Raw genomic sequence first — 14,542 nt, forward strand, 5'->3', positions numbered from 1 at the left:
TCTATGCTCAGAAATTGCTCCTGGCATGGGAGACTATATGGGACACCAGGGATCAAACCCAGGTCTGTCCTGGAATAGCCGCATGCAAGGCAAATGCTCTTTTGCTGAGCTATCGCTCTGCCCACAAAAGGTATGCTCTCTTTTATGATTTTATTAGAAGATAAAAAGGAAAATGTGAAAAACATTAAGAATTTTATATACCTGGCTAATGATAATTGTTATAAGTAAATCATAACAAACATGATATTTTAATGCTTAAGATAGCATTAAAATTAATAATTTTATAATTTATACATTGCCTCCTCTGCCAGGAAGCATTTAAAATCACTAATATTGTGCTCGCTTTGGCAGCACATATACTAAAATTGGAACAATACAGAGAAGATTAGCATGGCCCCTGCGCAAGGATGACACGCAAATTCGTGAAGCATTCCATATTTAAAAAAAAAAGAAGAAAAAAAAGAAAAAAAATAAATAAAATAAAATCACTAATATTAAACAAGGCTAGCAAGACAAAACATTAAATCCTAGTACATGAAATTATTGGTCATGAATAACCATTTTTTAGTGGGTAAGGAGCTTTTCTTCATGTGGCAGACACAGCTTTTACGCTCCACACAGCATACAGGATTGTGCCAAGATCAAAACTGCTATGACCAAAATAAAAAATAATTACCAATTACTATTACTTATTTATTACAAAGAGACCTAGTCACACATGTTCTCTCGTTAATTGAGAATTTTACTATTTATAGTTTTAGTTACAATGGTAATCAAATTCGTATAGGTAACTTAAGGCTTATATACTTATATACTAATATAAAATTCTCAAGTAAAAATTACAATGTTGAGTATTGGGTGCCATATAGTAATTAATTCATTTAGTTCAGTCACTTACTTTACTTAAGTATTTTATAATTCTGGCGCTTTTCATGTGATATGCATTCTTTTAAAAAAAAACTTTTTTTTTGGTTTTTGGGCCACACCCATTTGACACTCAGGGGTTACTCCTGGCTATGCGCTCAGATATCGCCCCTGCCGGGGGATTGAACCGCAGTCCGTCCTACGCTAGCACTTGTAAAGCAGACACCTTACCTCTAGCATCACCTTCCCAGCCCCTTAAAAAATAATTTTTATTGTGACCAACATGAATTACAAACCTTTCACAGTAAAATTAAAGGTATATAGTGACATTGAATCAGGGGTATTCCCACCACCAGTGATGTCCTCCCTTCACCCCTGTTCCCAGCATCCCCCTCCTTTGTCCGCTGGCCTGCTAGTATAACTGGCCACCTCTGTGTATAGCTTGTTGAAGATTGGATATTTATTCTGTTGTCGTTAACTTTGGGTTTGGTGTTTAAGTCTGATGGTTTTTTATTTCTACTCAATGTTCACATGACTGTTCGGTTCTGGTACCATCTTTCCCCCCCCCCCTCAATTTATGAGGCAGAACAAGATGATTCAAGTTATGTGGTTCTGTTTGAAAAAAAAAGAAAGAAAAGAGAAAAAAACAAACAAGGAGGATTGATTATGTTGAGTGAAATAAGTCAGAGGGAGAGAGATAGATGGATAATAGTCTCACTCATCTATGGGTTTTAAGAAAAATAAAAGACATTCTTGCAATAATTTTCAGAGATGAAAGAGAGATCTGAAAGTTCCAGCTCACTACATGAAGCTCACCACAAGATGATGAGTGCAGTTAGAAATGACTACATTGAGAACTATCATAACAATATAATTGAATGAGAAAAATAGAAAGCCTGTCTAGAGTACAGGTGGGGGTGGGGTGGGGAGGAGGGAGATTTGGGACATTGGTGATGGGAATTTTGCACTGGTGAAAGGGGGTGTTCTCTACATGACTGAAATCCAACCACAATCATATTTGTAATCAAGCTATTTAAATAAAGATATAAAAGGAAAAAAAGAAAAAGAAAAAAGAAAAAACAAAGCAGGAGAAGTCATCTTTTGGATATTTTTTAAAATTGATATTTTTTAAATGCCAATTTAAAAAGAAGAAAGGGAGGGGTCAGATTGGTGGTGCAAGTTGGTAGGCAGTTTGCCTTGCACACACTGACCTAGGACGCAATGTGGTAAGATCCCCGGTATCCCATATGATCCCCCAAGCCAGGAGCAATTTCTGAGATCATATCCAGGAGTAACCCTTGAGCATCACCAGGTGGGGCCCAAAAAGAAAAGAAATAGTTAAAATAAAGAAGAAGAAATGTGAAAAAGGAGAAAAACATAACAAAGTATAACAAGCTATCCTAAACTAATTATTTATCTTAATTCAACCAGTCCATAATAGATCAGACCCATCCTATCAGGGTCAGACCTCTAACAACATCTTAAGAATCGATCACTAATGTATGTCTTTATATGGGCATGTGCACAGAAAGAGAGGACACCTCTATAAGAGCCAAACCTAAATTGTAAACAATCCAGGCCTATAGTGTATATACCCCTCCTATATACTATCCATCCTCCCCCCTTCAGAAATCCTACTATCTCTTCACACACACACACACACACACACACACACACACACACACACCCATTTCCAATCCGATATCTCACCTTATTAATGCTCTTTACTCTCAGTTCTTAACCAATTAGGTATCAAAACCGACCTCCTGCCCAATAAGCCATCACCCAGCTCCCAAACCAAAGGACTCACTCAGCACATCTTTTCCCCTGAAAGAAACTACAACCAACACCCCTGTAGACTCATGCTCTGTGGCCCTGCTTCTCATCCCACCCCCAAACATGGACTTTTATTTAATACCAGACTTAGCTCCAGAAGGATGCCCAGTGCAAGAACTATATCCGAGCCTATCCTGCCACAAATCATTTCTCAAAGTCAACAAGACCAGGGTGTTTAATGAAACTGTGCCCTAGATTCCACCCCCTACAAGAATATCTCAAAAGACAATGGGGAAACTATATTTCCTTTACAAGTTTAAGACCTATATAATTCTACCTCTTAACCTGTTTATCCCAAATGCAAGGTAGTCTCCTGAATCACTTTGTTCCTTTAATTACTTTTACAAATTTTATTTATTTATTTTTATATATATGTGAGTGTGTGTATATATATATATTTGGTTTTTGGGCCACACCTGGCGGTACTCAGGGGTTACTCCTGGCTGTCTGCTCAGAAATAGCTCCTGGCAGGCACGAGGGACCATATGGGACACCGGGAATCAAACCAACCACCTTTGGTCCTGGATCGGCTGTTTTTGTTTTCTTCTCTTCCTTAACTTTACCTGTTTTGGTTCTGCTTGGTACAAAAACCTACAAGAAAAAGTCTTGCCTGGGATAATAGCTCAGGTCAAAACCAGGGCACAGAGATGATGGAGCCTGACACTCTCACTTCCAAATGCACCAGCAGTATAATATAGCACCATTTCTTCTTGCAAAGGCATACTAAAAAGGGGTAATTTTTTTTGTTTTTTTTTTTGGGGGGGGCCACACCCGGTAATGCTCAGGGGTTACTCCTGGCTATGTGCTCAGAAGTTGCTCCTGGCTTGGGGGACCATATGGGTCTCCGGGGGATCGAACCACGGTCCGTCCAAGGCTAGTGCAGACAAGGCAGGCAGCTTACCTCTAGCGCCACCGCCCGGCCCCAAAAGGGTAAATTTTACCTTTAGAAACAACCTCTTATCTACTAGGGAAAAGAACTCATACATTTTACAATACAGGGGTACCTCCCACCTTAAACAAATGTCATGTGGACCCAATTTAGAATAGACCACGACCATCCAATCTGGAACCCTAGATTCCAGACATAGAACCTATTCAATTCTCTGCAACAGCTCCTGGAACCAAACTCCTTCTGAGACATTCTTAATACTGCTCAGACACCAACATGTGCCAATATTGATATGACATCCTGACAATGAGGAAATTGCAACAACTTGATCTAAGAGCAGGTTGCCTTACCTCACCACCTAATGACAAGATGAAATCAGAAGATATGTCATCCATTGATCTGTGCAAAAGCCAAGATTGCTGTCTACAGAAGACTGACTGTAACAACCATGATTTGGAAGAACTTATCTTGGAACCAATAAAAAGGACCTTAGTCTAGGCTTTGGCCTGTGATCTGTATAACAATCAAGATGTCTAATTCCAGAGGTCTGACTGAGACAACTGCAACTGAACTGAATTTCTGGAAACATAATGAAAGACTCTATCCTAGGCTTCATACTAGGATCATTGCAGAAAACCAAGATCATCAACTACAGAAGATTGATTAAAACAACAGTGATGGAACAGAACTTTTAGAACCGTAAAGAAAGACTCCATCCTATGACCTGTGCAAATACCAAGATCTCTAGCTACAGAGGCCTTATTTTATCATCCACGACAGAGCAGACAATTTACAGACACCACAAAAGGACCTATGGGAAAGTAAAAGAACATGTACATAGCCTCTAGTTATTCTCATGACAGTATATTTCAAGGATGGAGAAACCCTGTATCTCTTAGGTCAAGGGAATTCCCTTTCTAATCTCTCCAATATTTACTATACCGATGCAAAAAAAAAAAAAAGAAAAAGAAGAAGAAGTACAAAATAATTCTTCTTGGTGTTGATATTGTTATTGTTTGGTTTCTTTGTTTTTGTTTTTTTTGTGCTTAGTTTTGTTTTGTTTTTATTTCAGGACCATGGTTATTGTGTGGTTGTTGTCTTTATTGCTGTGGTGCTTTTCAGGTTTTTGTTTGTTTTTTTTTGTATTGTTGTTGTTTTTTCTCCTTTTTCCCTTAAATTGATATTTATAGCCTCTAGAAGAATCCTCCATTTTTTGCTTGTTTGATTTTTGCCCCATTTTAACTTTTTCCTTCCTTCAAACAGAGCTATATAACTTGAACCATCTTGTTCCGCCTCACAAATTAGGGGGGAAATAATGGAAGTTATCAAGAACAAACAGTAGTATGAACATTAAGTAGAAATGAAAAAATGATCATATTTAAACACAAAACCCAAAGTCAATGACAACAGAATCGATGCCCAATCTACAACAAGCTAGACACAGAGAAGACCACTTACACTAGCAACATGGGGGAGAGAGGGTCAAACAGGGGGATATGGGATGTATGCTGAGAACAGGGGTGGAGGGAGGACAACATTGGTGGTGGGAATGTCCCTGATTCAATGACACTATATGCCTAAAACATTACTGTGAAAGATTTGTAATCCACTTTGGTCAAAATAAAAATTATTATAAAAACACACACAAAATAAAAACAAAATAAACAAAACAAAAAAGAAACAAAAATCAAATCAAAGACCAAATGAGCAACTACAAAAAAGTACCCCAACAGAAATACAACAACCAAACAATAACCACAAGAATGAAAGAAAAAAAGAAAAGAAAAAAGAAAGGAGAGCTGGTATGGCAAGTTTTTTTTTGTTTTTGTTTTTGCACAGGCACAGTAAATATTGGGGAAATTAGAAAGGGATTCCCTTGGCCTAAAAGATACAGAGTTTCTCTGCTTTTGAAATATACTGTCTTGGGAATAACTACAGGTTCCCTACATACTCCTTTTCACACCCTAAGGACTTTTTATGGTGCCAGGAAACTTTCTGCTCAGTTGTGGATTATAGAATTTGACCTCTAACTAGAGATCTTGATATTTGCACAAGTCATAGGATGAAGTCTAGAATAGTGTCTTTCTTTACAGTTCTAGCAGTTCTGTTCCATCACTGTTGTTGTAATCAGTCTTCTGTAATTGGTAGTTTTGGTCTTTGCACAGATCCTAGGATTAAGACTAGGATAGAGTCTTTGATTATGTTTCCAGAAGATCTATTCTGTCACAGTTGTCTAAGTCAGACCTCTGGAATCAGAGATCTTGGTTATTGTACAAATCCTAGGCCGAATCTCTAAATGCAAGCTACAAGCTCTGCTTAAATGAACATCTAAGTTGAAATACTTCAATAAAATAAGGTTAGTTTCGATAGAAAAGTATTTATTCAATAGGTAATTTTTTCATTCAGAAACACAGTGACTATCTTAATGAATACAAGTTTCACCCTAGTTTTTAATGTGTTACTTCAATTAACATTATACAACAGCAACCACAAAGTAGCAATTCTTCTCTACATACTCACTGACTTTCAGAAATGCTATGTATAACCCCAAACTATTTCATCACATATTTTCTTTTTTTTACATGAATACAAATATTTTGAAAATCAAAACAAATTTATGAGATGAGAAGTTAGTGTTATTTTTAGCACCACCATCCCCCTTATACATGTGAACAATTTGAAATTTGAAGAATCTTAGTAAGTTCTTCCAAACCAACAATTGGTAAACATAAGAGAGCAAATGGTGTGGGAGGATAGACATTTGCCAACAAATGTTAATATACTATGCATGAAAGTTTGCCTAATCCACTTAGGAAACCTCCAAATCCTTGATTTTTCCCACAGGACTTTCCAATGGGTCATGCTAATTTTTTACTACCTTATCCATGTGGTTGAAGATTGCTGCATATGATCAATTTATTTTGGGCAAGTTTGTACATTTTTTATCATAATCCTTGGATTCAAATGTGAGTATCCTATGTTCATTGGTTCACTATTGACAATAGCCCAAATATGTAAACAACCTAAATGCTGAAGAACAGATTACTTGATAAAGAAGCTATGGTACATATATACAATGGAATGTTACTCAGTCCTAAGTGAAGACATGCAATTTGATTCTATGTGGCTAGATCTAGAGAGTATTATGCTGAGTGGAGTTACTCAGAGGGAGAAAGACTGACACAAAATGTTCTCCTTCATATGAGGCATATAAAGAAGCATTTTGAGGAAGAAAAAAATGCCCAAAGACAATAGGAACAAAGAATATGAGAATTGCTCTTCAGTAGGAAAGCTTAGATCTGTGGAAAAGTTGATATGACAGAGAAAAGAACATTATGACAATGGTGAAGGTAAATGGTCACTCTAGAGGAAAGAAAGATTATTTAAAGGTGTTAAAGCACCAAGCATAAAGTTTTTATTAATAGCAATAATGTAAACCACTGTACCTAAAATTTATCATTAAAGTGCTTATCATAAAGATAAGTTGAGAGAAGAAAAAAATGCAGAGATTAGTAGAAAGCAGTGAAGGAATTGGTACTGGAACACTGTATGCCTGAAACCCAAAAGAGACTTTCTCTCTCCATGTATATATATGTATATATGTATATATTTACAGATATATGTAAATGCTAACAGAGATGAAGACAATCTTTAAGGTCTAGAAATATAAAAAGAAAAGTAATCTTTAAAAATAAGAAAATAGTACAACCTGATAGAACATTTTTAAGGAGTTTCTCTTTATTTCCATATGCTTAGCTGAGCTAAACTTTGCTTCACAAAATACCAATTTTCTTTCTGATGTATCTACTATTAGAACTCATCATTCTACCAGATGGTTTGATAAAGACCAACATATATGATACTATCATATCAAGCAATGCTATCTTTTCAGTAGTGACTGGCATCTCCCCCCCAACTTCCACAACCTAAATGGCCTCAAGTCATGGGACCATGCACCATGGTGCACCCCTCCCACAAACACAAAACAGCAATACCTACAGGTCTGGGCATGAAATTTTGTGTTTTTTTTTTCTCTCACACCAATTAGGAGAGAAACAGGGGCAAAATGTTTTGTGTGTGCCTGTGTGTTTCTTCTATTTTATGATATAGAGTTATATATAAAATTATATATAAATAATAGAAAGAAAGAACATGAGAACCTGTTAACAAGAGTTTATCCTGTCACACAAACAAAATAGCTCAAACCACAGGTCAAATAGCTCCACTGAGCACTTCCCTCAAACCCTCCCTCAAATAAAACTGCTTCTATGGCCTATCCTAAACACCACAAACAAAACACCCAGATTCAGAGGTACAGCCCTAGGACTGGGTATGAAGTTCTGGGTCACACCACACATACACGGATAATGGATTGGGAAACATTCAGCTGGGTTACAGACTTCATCTCTACAGCCAAGTCTGGAGTATTCTCCACCCACCTGTAAATCTAATATTGTGAATCACAGTTACAGAATCAGGTTGCAGACAACTCCTAAACATTTGGTTAGGAAAAAAAAATCTTTCCCCAGCTCTGTGGTTTATGGGTCAGATTGGTTTGTTTTTAGGGCTGAGAATATGTGCCTAGTTAGGCTGCTTTAGAGTCCTAAGCCTGTCTATTGTGTTCTCCTCACCCTACCCCCCAGTTTGTGAGGGAAAAAAAAAAACCACAACGAAATTTCAGCTCCAAACTCTTGGCTTATGTCCTTGGTTTGCATTATTTTATTTGAAATGATGGTGCAGCATTTGTCCCATGGCCTTAGACCTCTGGGTCACAAAACTTTTTATAAGGGAAATAGAGAAGACAGGGAAGCACTCATTAAGGCCCATGGCCCCATGGCTTCAGCCCTGAGTCTGTTAGTCACTTCCCCTAACTTCTTAAGAAAAATAAAATTCGGGGCCGGGAAGGTGGCGCTAGAGGTAAGGTGTCTGCCTTGCAAACCCTAGCGTAGGACGGACCGAGCGTAGGATGGACTGCAGTTCGATCCCCCGGTGTCCCATATGGTCCCCACAAGCCAGGGGCGATTTCTGAGTGCATAGCCAGGAGTAACCCCTGAGCGTCAAACAGGTGTGGCCCAAAAACCAAAAAAAAAAAAAAAAAAAAAAAAAAGAAAAGAAAAGAAAAGAAAAAGAAAATTCATCTTTAGCTAAAAAGATTTAGCTTGTATCTTTGGGTTGGGAAGTTTGTTTGTGGGGTTGGATGTGGTGTCTTGGGTGGAAAGCACAGGATTAGGCTATGTAGAGTCCCACAAATCTAGTCCTCCTAGTTTGTGAAAATAGATCAAAATTTCACTCCCAGTCCCATGGCTCCTGCCTGCTTTTGGCTTGGACACTTGTACAGCTGTGAGGTCGTCCCCTTTCCCACCAAAACAATGGCCTAAAGCACAGGCACAGGTTACATGCCACCATTTATTTATTTGGTCTCCTCAGCACCATCACAAGTGATACCTGAACACACAGCCTCTGAGCACCACTGGTGTGGGGAAAAAAGCCTACTCCCCAAATATAAAATTGCTCTTAATAAAAGTGAGCCATTCTAGATTTTTTTCAAATTTGTTTGAATGCACACTCAGTGCTACTCACACTCCTGGCTCTGCATGAAGGAATTATACCCAATGGTAGCTGGAGTACCAAATGGGATGTTGACCATCAAACCTGAAACAATGCATGCAAGACGAGCACATTACCTACTGTACTATTTCTCTGAACCTTTAATCCCATTCTAGATTTTTAAACATAGGTATTTAAATAAAATTTTAAATAACAAATAATCTTGAATTTTAGAAAGAAAATTCCGGGGAAATAGAAAAAATGGTCAATTCAAATGCCATTGCATAATTCCACTGTGAAAATATAAGACTCTTAAATTCTTTTTTTTTTTTTGCCACACTCAGTGGTTACTCCTGGTTATGCTCATGGGTTACTCCTGGTCATGCACTCAGAAATCACTCCTAACTTGGGGGACCATATGAGATGCTGGGGGATCAAACCTTGGTCCATCCCAGGCTAGCTCAGGAAAGGCAGATGCCTTACTACTTGCACCACCTCCCTGACCCTTAACTTTTTTGCTTATGATGACAAAGTGGGAGAGGAGAAATATTTGAGAAATAATTTGCCATATCTGTGGATGAGGAAAGTGAGTCAATGATTCCAAAGTCACTGGCCTAGTTGGCTATTGGGAGCTATGAATAGCATTGACAAATGGAACACAGAAGGAACTAATTTAAGAAAATAGAATCTAAGTTGTACTATGGCTCAACACCAGACATGCTTTCCACTATGATCAAACTTACTTGTCTCCACATTTTTCTTCCAAGTGCATTTTATAATTAAAAAAAATTTGTTTTTAAAGTAAGCTCCTTGGAGAACTGTCAAAAACTATGAGTACCTGAAGACTAAATATCTATAGGATCTCTGTTCTGATGAATCTGGCTTTTAATTTCCTACTTATTAGATTTTAAAAAAATATTTGTTGACACAACCAAGAGAATCCACTACTGCTTTCCCAAACAGTATCAAGCTTTTGTAGGAAAGGCTACTCAGCAGATTGAAAATTTCTTTTGTATCAAACTATCCAAATATTATTTGTTTATTTTAGTAGTGTGTTTCATTAGATCACCATGTAAAAAGTCAAGATCAAAAATTTATCAGTTAGAAAAACTCCAGAAAGGAAAGGGAATGTCTACTAAGATTATTCAATTTAAAAAGCATTCATAAGCATTCATAGTATAGTGGAAAGTGTGCTTACCTTGCACTTTGCTGGCCCAAGTTTGATCCATAGCTCTCCAAACCCCTCCATTCTAAGCCCTAAGTACCACTAGGCGTTACAAAAAAAAAAAAAAAAAAAAAACTGAATAAACTCTAAAAGTCTTTTAATTTTGTCATTGGTTTTTATTGGATTGATTTTTGGTTTTGGGGGAGGGGTGAAGGTTTGTTTTTGTTTGTTCATTTTGGGCTGTTTTTGTTTTTGTTTTTGTTTTTTTTTTGGACACACCTGGCAGTGGTCAGAGGTTACTTCTGGCTCTGCTCTCAGAAATCATTCCTGGCTCAGAAGACTATATGGGAGGCCAGGTATCAAACCTGTGTCCATCCTGGGTCATGTGCATGTAAGGCAAATGCCCTACCACTGTGTTACCACTCTAGCCCCTGGTTTTTGTTTTGTTTTGCTTTGTTTTAGGGGCCACTCCTAGAGCAAGGCTTACTCCTGGCGCTGTGCTCAAAATCACTGCTGGGGTCGAAGCAATAGCATAGTGGTAGGGTGTTTGCCTTACACATGGCTGACCCAGGACCGACCTGGGTTCAATCCCTGGTGTCCCATATGGTCCCCTGAGCCAGGAGCAATTTCTGAGTGCATAGCCAGGAATGACCCCTGGGCTTCACCAAGTGTGGCTCAAAATCTACCCCTCTTCCAAAAAAAAAGAAAAAAGAAAAGAATCGTTGCTGTTGAGGTTCAAAGGACCATATGGAGTTTGAAGCAAGGTTGGCCACATGTAACAAAAACCACTCTATTGTCAATGCTATTGCTCTTGGTATATTGATCCTCATAATTTATTCTTTTTGAACACAAAACATTGTTAAGTGAGTTAGATTCAACTTTATATGAAAATATGAGCTGGCTTGCCATACTATGAAAATAAAATTAGTAACATCTCTTCAGAGCCAAATATTTCATCACATGAACTTCTGTCTTAGTTAAAAAGAGAATTAATTTATTTTTGTAGCCATATGCCATGTGTCACAAACCAAAATGCATAATCTATAACAATTTTCTGTAGTTACCCAGTCAGTCAGAATCCTCTCTCAAACACAAATTTGGGGGCAAATTAAATCTACAGCTACTATGTTTTTCTGAATTAGTTGTTGCAATTTAAGTGTCTCATTTCACTGGAAACTAAGGGAGATGACATAACCCAAAAGTAAGAGTGTTGGTGTCGATGAATGACCCATATGACTTTTATGGTCTATTCTCCCATTCCCCTCTAGGTATGTTAGGTGCTTGGGATATACTACTTGATTGGTTTATCAGAAAGAAAATAGAAAGCTAGACTGCACGAAAATAGATGCTTTTAAAGTTTTTTCTTTAAATCATCATCTTCCACAGAAAGTCTTCTTAAGTAGCCACTTAAAAATATGGATGTCTGCTATTCTCTGAAGCAGCTCATCCTTTGGGACCAGTTTATACTACAATGGTTGATGCTTAAAGAACAAGAAGAAGTAGCAAAATTGATTCTAGAAATTTGCTTTAATTCAACTAACAAAATAAGTATCCCCTACTTTCTTGTTTATTTTTAAAGCAGACTTGGAACATGCCCTATATTGTCATATATTGTGTTCAAAATTTTAACTACTTAGTTTTTATAATTTACTTAGTTTTATAATTATATAATGCTTAATCCTTAAGTTGTACGCTACATTATGTGGTTTGTTATGGTGTAATTCAGTTAGAATTTCTTTATTAATTTTTAAAACTCTCATAGATCAATATGTGCAGAAAAATATTGACGATATCAATTCAATACCATTTTATAATAATAAATCTCAACATCTATCACAAGGAAATTACTTCAACTTAGATTGGCCTTCTCAGAAAGCATGGGGGACGATTTCCCTTTCTACATGACCTACAGCAGTTCAGTGTCGTCCCTGACACCCTCTGGCAGAAAAGGCCCAGCTTCACAATTGAAATCATATAATCTGAGCAACTAAATCCTCTCAGGTGAGATAGGGCTAAAATCTGGGCATTTTCTTCTATAATGGAAGGAATCGAGTCCTCCTGTACTGGCACCACCTTTGAAAGTCCTAGCCCCCTCCACCCACTGCTTTCATAAAAGAAAAACAGCCAGAGTCAGCCGCCATGTTCCAGAAGAGAATAATGTCTGCCAGTACTTACCAGGTAATCATATCTGGCTGATACCACTGTTTGCCTTCTCAGAAAAGAGGGAGAAGGGGCCTGAGAGATAGCATAGCGGTAGAACGTTTGCCTTGCACGCGTCTGACTCTGGATGGATCTGAGTTCATCCAGGTATCCCATGTGGTTTCCCGATCCTGCCAGGAGCAATTTCTGAGCCAGAGCCAGAAATAACCCCTGAGTGCCTCTGGGTATGGCCCAAAAGCAAAAAAAAGAAAATAAAATAAAGAAAAAGAAAAGTGGGGAAGATTACTTTTCTGCATGAAGTACAGCAGACTAATGCTAAACCCCATGACTTTAGTCATGGGCTCAGCTCCATGACTTGTCCTTGTCAAACTTCCAAGCCACCTAATCTAATTTAGATCTATAAATCCTACATCTAGGGGCCGGCGAGCTGGCACTAGAGGTAAGGTGTCTGCCTTGCAAGTGCTAGCCAAGGAAGGACCACGGTTTGATCCCCCCAGCGTCCCATTTGGTCCCCCAAGCCAGCAGCAATTTCTGTGCACTTAGCCAGGAGTAATCCCTGAACATCAAACGGGTGTGGCCCGAAAAACCAAAAAAAAAAAAAAAATCCTACATCTCAATATTTTGTAGTATCACTCAAGTAGTAAGTATCACAGGAAATCTGATGGGAGTTATGTAGTAATCTATCTGCCTTGCCTTACTGAGCCCAAACAGTAGCACAGAAGATTCAACTAGCACCAAACCACAGCTCAGTAAATCCTTAGACATTGACTTTACTAATTCCCTGGAGAGAAATAGCAATCATTTCAAATTGACCTGTGCTGATATAAAATTGATAATTCCATTTGACTTTGTGTTGTAACAAGTAAATGAAGTAAATTTGTCTTGTGCCTGCATAGAGGCAGACTATGGTGATAGGTGAATGAGTGACAATGGTGATTACTGATGGGTCACACGGGTGGTGCGACTGCTGTTTAAACATTTAATGCCTGAAATGACTATATTGTGAAGAACTTGGTAAATTAGCATTATAATAAAATTAGGAATATAATACTGGCAAAATATAAAATGCACATAGTTGACTTTTTACTCAATATGGAAAGCAGAAAACTTTTCTTCGAAGATCAAGATCAATATACACACTTACTAAAATATTTCTTTCAACTTAATACTTAAAATCCTAGTCAAATAAAATAGGTAAGGAAAGAAAATGCATCCAAGTTGGAAAAAGTAAATTTCTCTCTGCATATAGATAAATAACAGAGCAAAGAGCTTGAAAGGCTGGGGGGCATGTCTTACATGCATAAGGTACCAAGTTTGATCCCCAGTATCACAGGGTCCCACATAATTGAGTGAACATGTTGTTTCCCATATACTGCTAGGCCTGAGTAGCATATCTTCATCAGAACTGCACACTGAATCTTCTGGCCCAGTTGCCTAGAATCACCAGGAATGAACCCTGATCCCCTTGACTATTGCCCCCCTAAAATAATTTTCTATGATCCAGTAATCTCTGGATATATATCTGGGTATAGATTCAAAAGAAATGAAGTCCAAATGAACTTTCTTAGAATGCTGAAATTATCTGCAGCATTTAAAGCAACCTAAACGCTAATGGATGAAAGAATAGGAAAACGTATTATATAAACTTAGAGATTAATATCAACATAGATATATGTAGCTATAAACATAAATTGATATAACCCAGCATATATGTTCAATTATATATGGAATATCTTGTTCTGCCTTAGAAAGAAGTTCTGCAATTTGAAATATGAATTACTGTCAAGGACGTTACGCTCAATGAAATTACACAGACGGGGCTGGCAAGGTGGCGCTAGCCAAGGAAAGCACTAGCCAAGAAAAGATCGCGACCACGGTTCTATCCCCCGGTGTCCCATATGATCCCTCCAAGCCAGGGGCAATTTCTGAGCACTTATCCAGGAGTAACCCCTGAGCATCAAACAGGTGTGGCCCAAAAAAACCAAACAAAAGAAAAAAAAAGAAATTACACAGACAGAAAGACAAATATTGATTTGTCTTACATTTATATATAATTTTAATTAAAAATACTCAGAAAAATT

The 14,542-nt window shown here is 37.7% G+C and overlaps 1 non-coding gene across 1 annotated transcript; it reads left to right on the forward strand.

The window, feature by feature from the left end:
- The first annotated feature begins 335 nt into the window (after positions 1–335).
- On the forward strand, positions 336–442 carry LOC126003070 (U6 spliceosomal RNA). Its single transcript, XR_007493613.1, has one exon. It is a non-coding gene; the product is annotated as a U6 spliceosomal RNA (small nuclear RNA).
- The last annotated feature ends 14,100 nt before the right edge of the window (positions 443–14,542 follow it).

This window comes from Suncus etruscus, chromosome 2 (assembly GCF_024139225.1).
Source record: "Suncus etruscus isolate mSunEtr1 chromosome 2, mSunEtr1.pri.cur, whole genome shotgun sequence".
NCBI classification, from domain to species: domain Eukaryota; kingdom Metazoa; phylum Chordata; class Mammalia; order Eulipotyphla; family Soricidae; genus Suncus; species Suncus etruscus.